General features: G+C 41.4%; 1 non-coding gene across 1 annotated transcript; it reads right to left on the bottom strand.

Moving 5' to 3' along the window:
• Window positions 1–7239: 7239 nt before the first annotated feature.
• LOC121983579 lies at window positions 7240–7345 on the bottom strand. Its single transcript, XR_006112615.1, has one exon. It is a non-coding gene; the product is annotated as a small nucleolar RNA R71 (small nucleolar RNA).
• Window positions 7346–10805: the final 3460 nt, after the last annotated feature.

Genomic DNA, 10805 nt, shown 5'->3' on the forward strand with positions numbered 1-10805 from the left:
CTCAGCAAAGCTCAAATCACAGTAGTGAAGAAGAAGAAGCAGAAGCTTCGGACCAGAAGAAGAGTAAGAGAGAGAACCCACTGTAGAAGCCCTCAGCCCTTTTATAGCCTGCATCCACCTGCGAGAAGAACAGAGGCCAAAGACAGCAGAACAATCTAGCCGTTGTCTCTCAACGGCTAGGGCCGACCGATCAGGCATCACCCTGATCGGTTTGGCTGATCTGATCGGTCGTGGGGACCGATCCCACCTCTCTGTAAGAGAGGTGGCTGCGTCTCTGATCGATCGTGGAGACAGATCAGACTCCCTGCTGATCGGTCTCCAGACCGATCAGATGACTTACAAAACCCTTCTGTTTGTTATCTGATCGGTCACCAGACCGATCAGATATTCAGGCGTATCGCTGGATCGGTCACCAGACCGATCCAGATTTAGAGCTCCAGCCCTAAACCCTAAATGGTCCTGAGAACGAGCTACCAAGCCCTCTCTGACTTCGTCCGGTCCAGAGAACGAGCTACCGAGCCCTCTCTGACCACAGTCCGGAGAACGAGCTACCGAGCCCTCTCCGACTTTCCGTGCCAAGTCTCCAACTTGGTCTTCTCCGTGCCAAGCTCCCTGCTTGGACTTTTCACCAGATGTCTGGTCAACCTTGACCCATCTGGATTTCCCTTGCCTGGCTTCACTCACCAGGACTTCCAAACTGCCTAGCTTCACTCACTAGGTCTTTCCCCTGCCTGGTTTCACTCACCAGGTCTTTCCCAACTGCCTAGCTTCACTCACCAGGACTTTCTCCAACTGCCTGTCTTCACTCACCAGGACTTTCACTTTCACCTAGCTTCACTCACTAGGATTTTCACCTGGCTTCATTCACCAGGATTTCCTGGCTTCACTCACCAGGACTTTCCGAACTGCCTGGCTTCACTCACCAGGACTTCCCAGTCAAGTATCCGGTCAACCTTGACCTACTTGACTCTTCTTCATCCAACCTGATCAGACCCTGATCAGTATCTCTCCGCATGGACAACTACACCTGCATTGTCCATGTCTACATGTCTTTCTGTATTGTCAAACATCGAAACCATGACCAAGGTTTACGCTTGGTCAACTAGGTCAACCTTGACCTACTGGAAATTGCACCAACAATCTCTCCCTTTTTGATGTTTGACAATACCTTTAAGTTAGGCTAATCCAATAGCCTCAAGTTTCTTCATGCCACTAGGTAATGAAACATAAGTTACAACCTTACATTATCCTTCTAAGAAGGCAACCTCCTTCTTAGATAATGAAGGCCTAACTTAAACCCTTCATTCTCCCCCTATTGGCACACATCAACAAACTCTCCCCTGAAGAGTAAGTTATCGTTGTTCACAACTTCACTCGTTGTGATCAACAAACTCTCCTACTAACTCCAATGTTCTTCCTTGAACATTCTCTAGACATTCTTCCCCTTTTTGACACACATCAAAAGGAGTGAATCAAGGTCAAGAGTTTCTTCCTAATGAAAGTCCCATACCTTTCATTGAAACCCTTAATTTCCCCCTTGATACTAAATTCAACAATCAACTTAGTGATAATCCCATATCACTCATCCTCAAAAATTTCGACGAGTAAAAACTCCCCCTAAAAGTCAACTCCTCCTTGACTAATAGGTAAAACTCCCCCTAAAGATCAACTCCCCCTTGACCATTGCACCAACAATGTCTTTGAGAGTTTCAAACCTTTAGAACTCTAAAACACCACTTCCATAGCTGCAATTTCAGACAAACAGTCGAAATTCAGCAGGTTGGCATGCCCTGATCGGTCACCAGACCGATCAGGCTCCCTCTGGATCGGTCACAGTGACCGATCAAGGCTCCCCTGAACCGATCAGAAACCCTTCTGATCGGTCCACAAACCTGATAAAGGTCTGATAAGTTTTGATTTCTCTCCACGAAATTCAGAAACCTCTAGAAAATTATAGAAAATTTTAAAAATTGTGAAATTTTGAGGATACATTCCTCATAACATATACTATCATGGAAAAATAGTTTTCTATGAAAATAACTTCCATTTTTCAATCTTGATACAAAGTTCAAAAGTCTTTGAAATAGCTCAAAGTTAACTCATCTTTGTATCAACTTGTTCAATGATGAATGCTATCACTAGAAAAGCTTCATCAAGGTTTTTCAAATCAATTTTGAAATGATTTTAAACCCTTTAATTTGGGATCACAATCTTAGGGCTAAATGTACATGACTTGTACACAAGCTTTCCCTATGATCCTCAATTTAGAATTAGGCTCATCTAGGTACAAGAACTATGCACCTTGATCCTAACTCATCATCCTAATATCTCACACACATCTAAGGTGTATCAAACACATTCAAGTCAATTTTGATGTGAGATATGGGTTTAGGTCATCTTAAGCTAAGTTCTCATGCATTTTCTAAACAACAATTTGATTTCCATATCAAATTATGTTTTTGTCCTTAAATCAAATTAATTGATTATAAATGCAAAAGATGATGACATGGCATAAAATAGTATCATAAATGAAAACATGTGCCAATGTCATGATGTCATGGCATAAAGTGTGAAACTTAACTAGAGCATGACATATAAATAACTTAAGCATTATCATGACATTTCAAATGATGATAAATTAAATATGATGTCATGACATGACATATGACAAACAATATATGGCAAATAACATGTAAAGGTATAGGAAATACCTAATTCTAGCCTTAGTTGCCATTTTTGATAATTTTGATCATTTTTCCATAGGTTCTATATTCCTAAGAGTAATAGACCTAGCATCTTATACCAAAGATTTTTAGATCACTATGTGCCAATTAGATTGACTCTAGACAACTCCTCAAATGTAGTTGGCACATTCTAATCACCTTAGGAATACTTTTCCATTTCATTTTCAAGGCTTGATTAGACCTTGAAAATTCCTAAGGTGCCACCTTTTGCCATGATTAGGTTAACTACCTATTCAAGTAAGGTTGGCACACCCTAAACCATCTAGTGTGATGGAACCACGCTCCTAGGAACCCAATACCTATTGGAGCTCATTGGGTTCACTAAGTATTCACTAGGGATGACTTCCCTAGCAACCCTTCTAATGACCCTCCTAGGCTTTGAAGCCTTGGTTATTTGGGACTCATCAAGATCAACTCTAGGGGTGACTCCCCTTGTGACCTTGGTGTTGGTCTTCCTTGCCCTAGATTTTGTTCCATAATCTAATGGAACATTGTGATAAGTGGGCTTGACCACTTGGGACTTAGGTTTGTGACCCAAACCTTTCATGTCCTTGGGCTTTGGTTTTTGCCCCTTAGACCCTATATTTGACTTTTCCAAATTTTTAAGGGTCTTTTCTAACATGTCAAGTCTTGACCTCAAGACTTGATTTTCCTTCTTTAATACCTCAAGACTTGATTTGTCATTTTTCTTTGAGGCATTCCTAGGCATGTGTCTAGTTGATTTGGGATTCCTACCTAGGTTTTCCTTAGCCTTAGATGGGTTAATTCTAGGGTTGGCTTTCCTAGTGTTATCCTTATCTAGGCTCACATGTTTGGCACCTAAGCATGTGTATCGATTTCTAATGTTATCATGCTTACCATTATTAACAATAGCAATAAAACTACTAGCATGTGTCTTATTGCAAGAATGACACTTAAATGTTACCTTAGGGTTTGCCTTAGCTCCCCCTATTGACGTGCTCGGTCTCTTGTCCTTGTGAGGTTGCCTCCCCCTCGGACATTGACTCCTATAGTGTCCCCTTCGCTTGCATTGGAAGCACACCACGTGCTCCTTGCCCTTGCGTGTTGGGACTCCGGCTTCCTTGACCTTTGGCACCGGTGGAGTCTTTCTAACCCTCTTTGGACATTTACTCTTGTAATGTCCAAATTCCCTACACTCAAAGCACATTATGTGTAATTTGATAGAAACTAAATGGCTTGAGTTACCTAGAGTTGAGGATGGATGAACGCTCTCTCCTTCATCCCTTCCGGAGGTAGAAGCTTCTTCTCCTTGCTCCGAACTTGAAGAGGAACTCTCCTCCTCTTCTTCTTTAGATGTTGAGTAGCCCTCAACTTCTAAATCCATCCCTCCATGATGTGAACTCCTTGGCTCACTTGACTCCTCTTCATGGTTTGAAGTGGAGTTCTCCTCATGGAACTTTGCCAAGTTGTTCCACAACTCCTTGGCATCGTTATATCCACCTATCCTACACAAAACATCATTAGGTAAAGAAAATTCAAAAATTTTTAATACCTCATCGTTGACTAGGGATTGGTGGACTTGTTCCTTGGTCCACTTCTTCTTCTCTAGGGTTTCTCCTTTCTTGTCCATCAGAGGCTTGAAACCTAATTGAACACAACTCCAATTTTCAAGGTTAGTCATAAGAAAATACCTCATTCTTACCTTCCAATACGCGAAGTCGTCGCGATCGTAGAAGGGTGGAATCGTGATGTCCTCCCCAAGCCGATCCATCTCTAGCTTGTGCTCCCACGGGTGTGAATCCGACGAAGAGCAACCTTGCTCTGATACCACTTGTTAGGATCGATGTACTCGGCTAGAGAGGGGGGGTGTGAATAGCCGACCCCAAATCGTTCGTTTCTTTCTACAAATCAGGTTAGCGCAGCGGAAAATAAAACAATAGAAATGAAAATAAGGAAGAGCAAACCTCAACGCGATGATGTAACGAGGTTCGGAGATGAAACTCCTACTCCTCGGCGTGTCCGTAAGGTGGACGAAGCCTACCAATCCGTCAGTGGATGAGACCCCGGAAACCCGGCTAATAATCACTCCTTATGGGTGGAGAAACCTCGCCACAATGTCTTGCAACAGCAAGATAAACAGGAGTACAAGTACAGCAAGAAGCAAAATACAATACAACTGTAAAACCTTCGCTTACTTGCCTTCTCTTCGACTAGATGAAGCAGCAGCTTCAAGCGACGCCTACAACAGCAGGAACCCAGTCGATGAAGCTCACACGAAGCTTCAAGCAGAAGCGAGCTCAGCAAAGCTCAAATCACAGTAGTGAAGAAGAAGAAGCAGAAGCTTCGGACCAGAAGAAGAGTAAGAGAGAGAACCCACTGTAGAAGCCCTCAGCCCTTTTATAGCCTGCATCCACCTGCGAGAAGAACAGAGGCCAAAGACAGCAGAAGAATCTAGCCGTTGTCTCTCAACGGCTAGGGCCAGACCGATCAGGCATCACCCTTATCGGTCTGGGGCTGATTTGATCGGTCGTGGGGATCGATCAGGCCCCAGTCTGATCGGTCCCCGGACCGATCCCACCTCTCTGTAAGAGAGGTGGCTGCGTCTCTGATCGATCGTGGAGACCGATCAGACTCCCTGCTGATCGGTCTCCAGACCGATCAGATGACTTACAGAACCCTTCTGTTTGTTATCTGATCGGTCACCAGACCGATCAGATACTCAGGCGTATCGCTGGATCGGTCACCAGACCAATCCAGGTTTAGAGCTCCAGCCCTAAACCCTAAATGGCCCTGAGAACGAGATATCGAGCCCTCTCTTGACCTAGTCCGGATAATGAGCTACCGAGCCCTCTCCGACTTCGTCCGGTCCAGAGAACGAGCTACCGAGCCCTCTCTGACTACAGTCCGGAGAACGATCTACCGAGCCCTCACCGACTTTCCGTGCCAAGTCTCCAACTTGGTCTTCTCCCGTGCCAAGCTCCCTGCTTGGACTTTTCACCAGATGTCTGGTCAACCTTGACCCATCTGGATTTCCCTTGCCTGGCTTCACTCACCAGGACTTCCAAACTGCCTAGCTTCACTCACTAGGTCTTTCCCCTGCCTGGCTTCACTCACCAGGTCTTTCCCAACTGCCTAGCTTCACTCACCAGGACTTTCTCCAACTGCCTGGCTTCACTCACCAGGACTTTCACTTTCACCTAGCTTCACTCACTAGGATTTTAACCTGGCTTCATTCACCAGGATTTCCTGACTGCCTGGCTTCACTCACCAGGACTTTCCGAACTGCCTGGCTTCACTCACCAGGACTTCCCAGTCAAGTATCCGGTCAACCTTGACCTACTTGACTCTTCTTCATCCAACCTGATCAGACCCTGATCAGTATCTCTCCGAATGGACAACTGCACCTGCATTGTCCATGTCTACATGTCTTTCTGTATTGTCAAACATCGAAACCATGACCAAGGTTTACGCTTGGTCAACTAGGTCAACCTTGACCTACTGGAAATTGCACCAACATCGGCAACTTTCTACAAGTGTTTGGCAATTGAGGGATAAGAATTGGTGAACCATTTACATTCAAGAAATCTTACAAAGAAACCAAAACTCCTAGAATCTCCCCTTATCATATCCCAAAACACTAAACTCTTGTTTGTTGATCTTTAATATTAGATTTGTTTACCTTCACTTTGCATTTGAAACAATTGGATAGTGGTTTAGCTAATTCGCATTGAGACATTTCTAGTGCTTATTCCAGTCCCTGTGGATACGATAATCTTTTATATTACTTGCGACATTTTCGTACACTTGCGGCACCGTTGTCGGGGACTGCGCTATAACATTAGGAATTATCAATTGAGTTAGACTAAACATAACATTTGTTTTCCTTTCATATTGCGTAGTTGTAACTAATCATTAGATTTCTGTTTTTACTTTCTTGTATAACTTTTACTTCTTGTTAATTCTTTTTGTACAAATTCAATTCTGCATTTTTGATTCCTTTATTTTTCTTTTTCTGTTGAATTGTCATTTGCTATCTTGTTCTTGTGTATGCGAAGATCTAACTTTGCAGGGGAATTCTTTCCTTTTGACCCTGAGATTGACAGAACTTTCCATAATAGAAGAATTCTGCAAAGACAAATTGAAGAACAAGAACATTTGAACATGGCGAATAGACCACTCAAGGATTATGCAGCACCTTATGCAAGAGATTTTCGATCTAGTATTTCAAGACCTTCAGTGGAAGCTAATAACTTTGAGATCAAACTTGCAATTATATCTATGGTGCAGCAGAACCAATTTGGTGGAGGGCCTCATGAAGACCCCAATCAACACTTAGAGGTCTTCTATGAAATATGTGGTACCATGAAAATGAATGGAGTTCCTTCAGAAGTAGTTAGATTATTATTATTTGGGTTTTCTTTAAGAGATAGGGCAAAGCAATGGCTGAATTCTTTGGCCCCTAATAACATCACCACTTGGGAGCAGTGTGAGTAACAGTTTCTTGATAAATTCTATCCACCAAGCAAAACCGCTCATATGAGGAATTTAATTGCAAGCTTCAAGCAAACTGACTCAGAATCTCTTTTTGAAGCATGGGATAGATATAATAGTATGCTCAGACAATGCCCACATCATGGGTTGGAAAGATGGTTAGTGTTGCACACTTTTTATAATGGTATCAACTATCATACCAAAGTGTCCCTTGATTCAGCTGTTGGAGGGGCACTTATGAACAAAAGTTTAGATGAAGCTGAAGAAATTGTTGATAGTGTAGCACAAAATCATCATCAATGGGCAAATGAAAGAAGTGGTGGCTATTCTTCTGTAAACCCAACAATTAAAGCATCAGGGAAGTTTGATGTAGATGCGGTCACTCTTTTGTCTACAAAATTAGACGCTCTTACAAAGAAATTTGAGAATATGGGGACTAGTGCTAATATGGTCAATGTTATTAGTACATCTTGTGAAGTATGTGGGAGTTCAAAGCACTCAAATGACTCATGTCCATTGGGAGCTATCACTGCACAAATCAATCAACTGGAACAATGTGATGCAATCATGAGTTACAATCAAAGGCAGAACAACCCATACTCAAATACTTATAACCCTGGATGGAAGAGCCATCCCAATTTTTCTTATAGAAATAATCAAGATCAAGGACCATATATGGGGGCAAGACCAAATTTTCAAGCTGAGCAACAAAATTTTCAACACCTATCTTCTCAAGGCTTACCAAAGTCAAATATTGAAAAGATGCTTGAAGAAATTATCTCAAGTCAGAATGAAATGAAGCAAGATTTAGCAAAGCTCATTCAGAGAATGGATAATTCTGAAAAGCATCAAAAGATCCAGGATAGTCAAATTGCCCAACTAGCTTCCTCATCATCTAGAGCACCAGGACAACTTTCAGGAAAACCTGATGTGAATCCTATGGAGCATTGCAATAGAATTGAGCTTAGGAGTGGACGGACCTTGGGAGACTCCCAAGTGACTGCTCCAAAAGGGATACAAAAAGAAGAAGAGCTCTCTCCTCTTATACCAAATCAGATTCAAGCTAATGAGGAGAGTACCATTGAGGTTGAAGAGACTCTTCCACTGAACCATCAAAGCAAAGCTGCCCCTTTTCCTCAGAGACTTACAATGCTCAAGAAAGATGAAGAATTTGGCAAGTTTTTAGAAAAAGTTAAGGAAATTTGTGTAGAGGTACCTCTTATTGATGCTATTCTTCAAATGCCTAGATTTGCCAAATTCCTGAAGGATCTCATGTTGAACAAGAGAAGAAGAGGAGAGGTTGAGACAATTGCGCTTAGTGAGGAATGTAGTGCTATTTTAGAGAAGAACACTTCCCCAAAACTAAAGGACCCAGGGAGCTTTTATATTCCTTGCAACATAGGAAAAGAATATTTTGAAAAAGCTTTTTGTGATTTGGGGGCAAGTGTTAGCCTCATTCCCTATTCAATTTGTAATAAATTAGGTCTCAAAAACATTAAACTTACTACTATGGCACTTCAACTTGCCGATCATTCCTGTAGGTACCCTTTGGGTATTATAGAAGATGTGCCAGTAGAGGTGGATGGGAATGTAATTCCCACAGATTTTGTCATGTTGGACATGGAAGAGGACCCCAGGATTCCTATCATATTAGGAAGACCTTTCCTTGCTACAGCTGGAGCTATAATTGATGTCAAAAATCATAAGCATTCTTTGGTAATTGGTAAGGAAAGGTTGGAATATGATTTATCTAATATCTCTAACCATGTCTCGTCTCTTTTAAATGCTTGTAGCAGGACAAGCATTTATAAACTTGAGGAATGGAATTTCCATCCTCATGGAAGGCCACCAAACGAAGGAGACAATGTGGTGGAAGATGTTGGGAGAAGATCTCCCAACAAAAAATGAAAAGTATATCTGTCCTCCAAGGGCGAGGAAAAGAAGTGAATGATCAAGTTTGATCGAGCTAAAGACCTTAATCAAGCGCTTCTTGGGAGGCAACTGTAACGCCCGCCCTCCCTACTAACCCTAAGGGACGGGGCTACGATACTCTACGTACGTACTACAGCGGAAGACTTAAAATTTATTTTTCTTAACTTAATTAAAACCGAACTACACTAACATGGTTTCATAACATGATAACGAAATAAATAAAAACTTAGTATCAAGTCACTCATATTGTATTACATTTCACAAAACCAAAGCATAGTTCTTAAAGGTTTTAAAGCAGGTTCTTAATTAGTCCTAGCCACCGCCACACACATCTTTGTTGCCCCTCCTGCTGCTCCTTTAACTCATCCAGCTTTTTCCTTTATCTGTGGTACAAGGAAAGTAAGCTATGAGCACTCATGGCTCAGTAAGTTCCTTTCCTACTCACTAAAGCCAATAATCAGCACATAATCAAGAATGTATCAACAAGTCATAATCTCAGCTAATCATGGCATAACATAGCATTCTATTCAAGCTTATCATGCATCATAATATAATCACAACTAGTCATGGCATATCAAACATCATCATTGCCGAAACATATACATAGTGCATTGCATAAAACATAGCTAGACATAGCATAACAAACAAGTATCATGGTATATCAAAGCATGGCCGAAACATGTATATCAAAGCATCATAACTATGGCCGAATATGTACATCAAGGCATCATCAAATCCATGGCCGAAATCTATATATATCAAGCATCAACATATCCATGGCCGAAACATGTCTATAAGGTATAGCATGAACATAACATAAACATACCTTTTCATGGCATATCATAATCAAGAGCATAGCATGCAACATAGCATAATCAAAAGGTGTATGCAATATGATTTTTGGAAAACATGTATCCGAAAAACATGTGTATGTCTCATGATCTTTAAAACCATTCTCTTTTAAATGTATATATACTTGAAAATAATCTCAACATAAGGGGGATCCCGGCTATGTACCACTTACATATTGCGCGCAACCTTGTAGGTCCAAGGTAGCAAGTCTTGAACCCTACGAGGCAAACATACTAGGCCCTTAGTCCTAGGGGCACTTAGGAGCCCATCCCTAACGAGGTCCTTAGTCCCCAGCGCGCTTATGGAGCCCACCTTTGGTACAAGCCACTCACACATAAAGTAAAGTACATGTCATACATATCATGTATCATAAAAGCATGCATCACTTAGGCACACATCATAAAAGTATGCATCACTTAGGCATACATCATGTCATAAAAGTATGCATCACTTAGGCATACATCATATCATAAAGGTATGCATCACTTAGGCATACATCATGTCATAAAGGTATGCATCACTTAGGCATACATCATATCATAAAGGTATGCATCACTTAGGCATACATCATGTCATAACAATATGCATCACTTAGGCATAGATCATAAAAACATGCATATCTTAAGCATAAAGCATATCATCAAGCATGCATATTTTATCCACATAGCTTATCATAAAAGCATACATATTTTAAGCACAAAGCATATCATATCATAAAAGCATGCATATCATATCATAAGTCATAAATCACAAGTATACATATTAAGCATAAGAGTGTATCTTGTGATTATCCTATCATAGGAAACATGGTATCATATTTATCTT

This window comes from Zingiber officinale, chromosome 5A, assembly GCF_018446385.1.
Source record: "Zingiber officinale cultivar Zhangliang chromosome 5A, Zo_v1.1, whole genome shotgun sequence".
NCBI classification, from domain to species: Eukaryota; Viridiplantae; Streptophyta; class Magnoliopsida; order Zingiberales; family Zingiberaceae; genus Zingiber; species Zingiber officinale.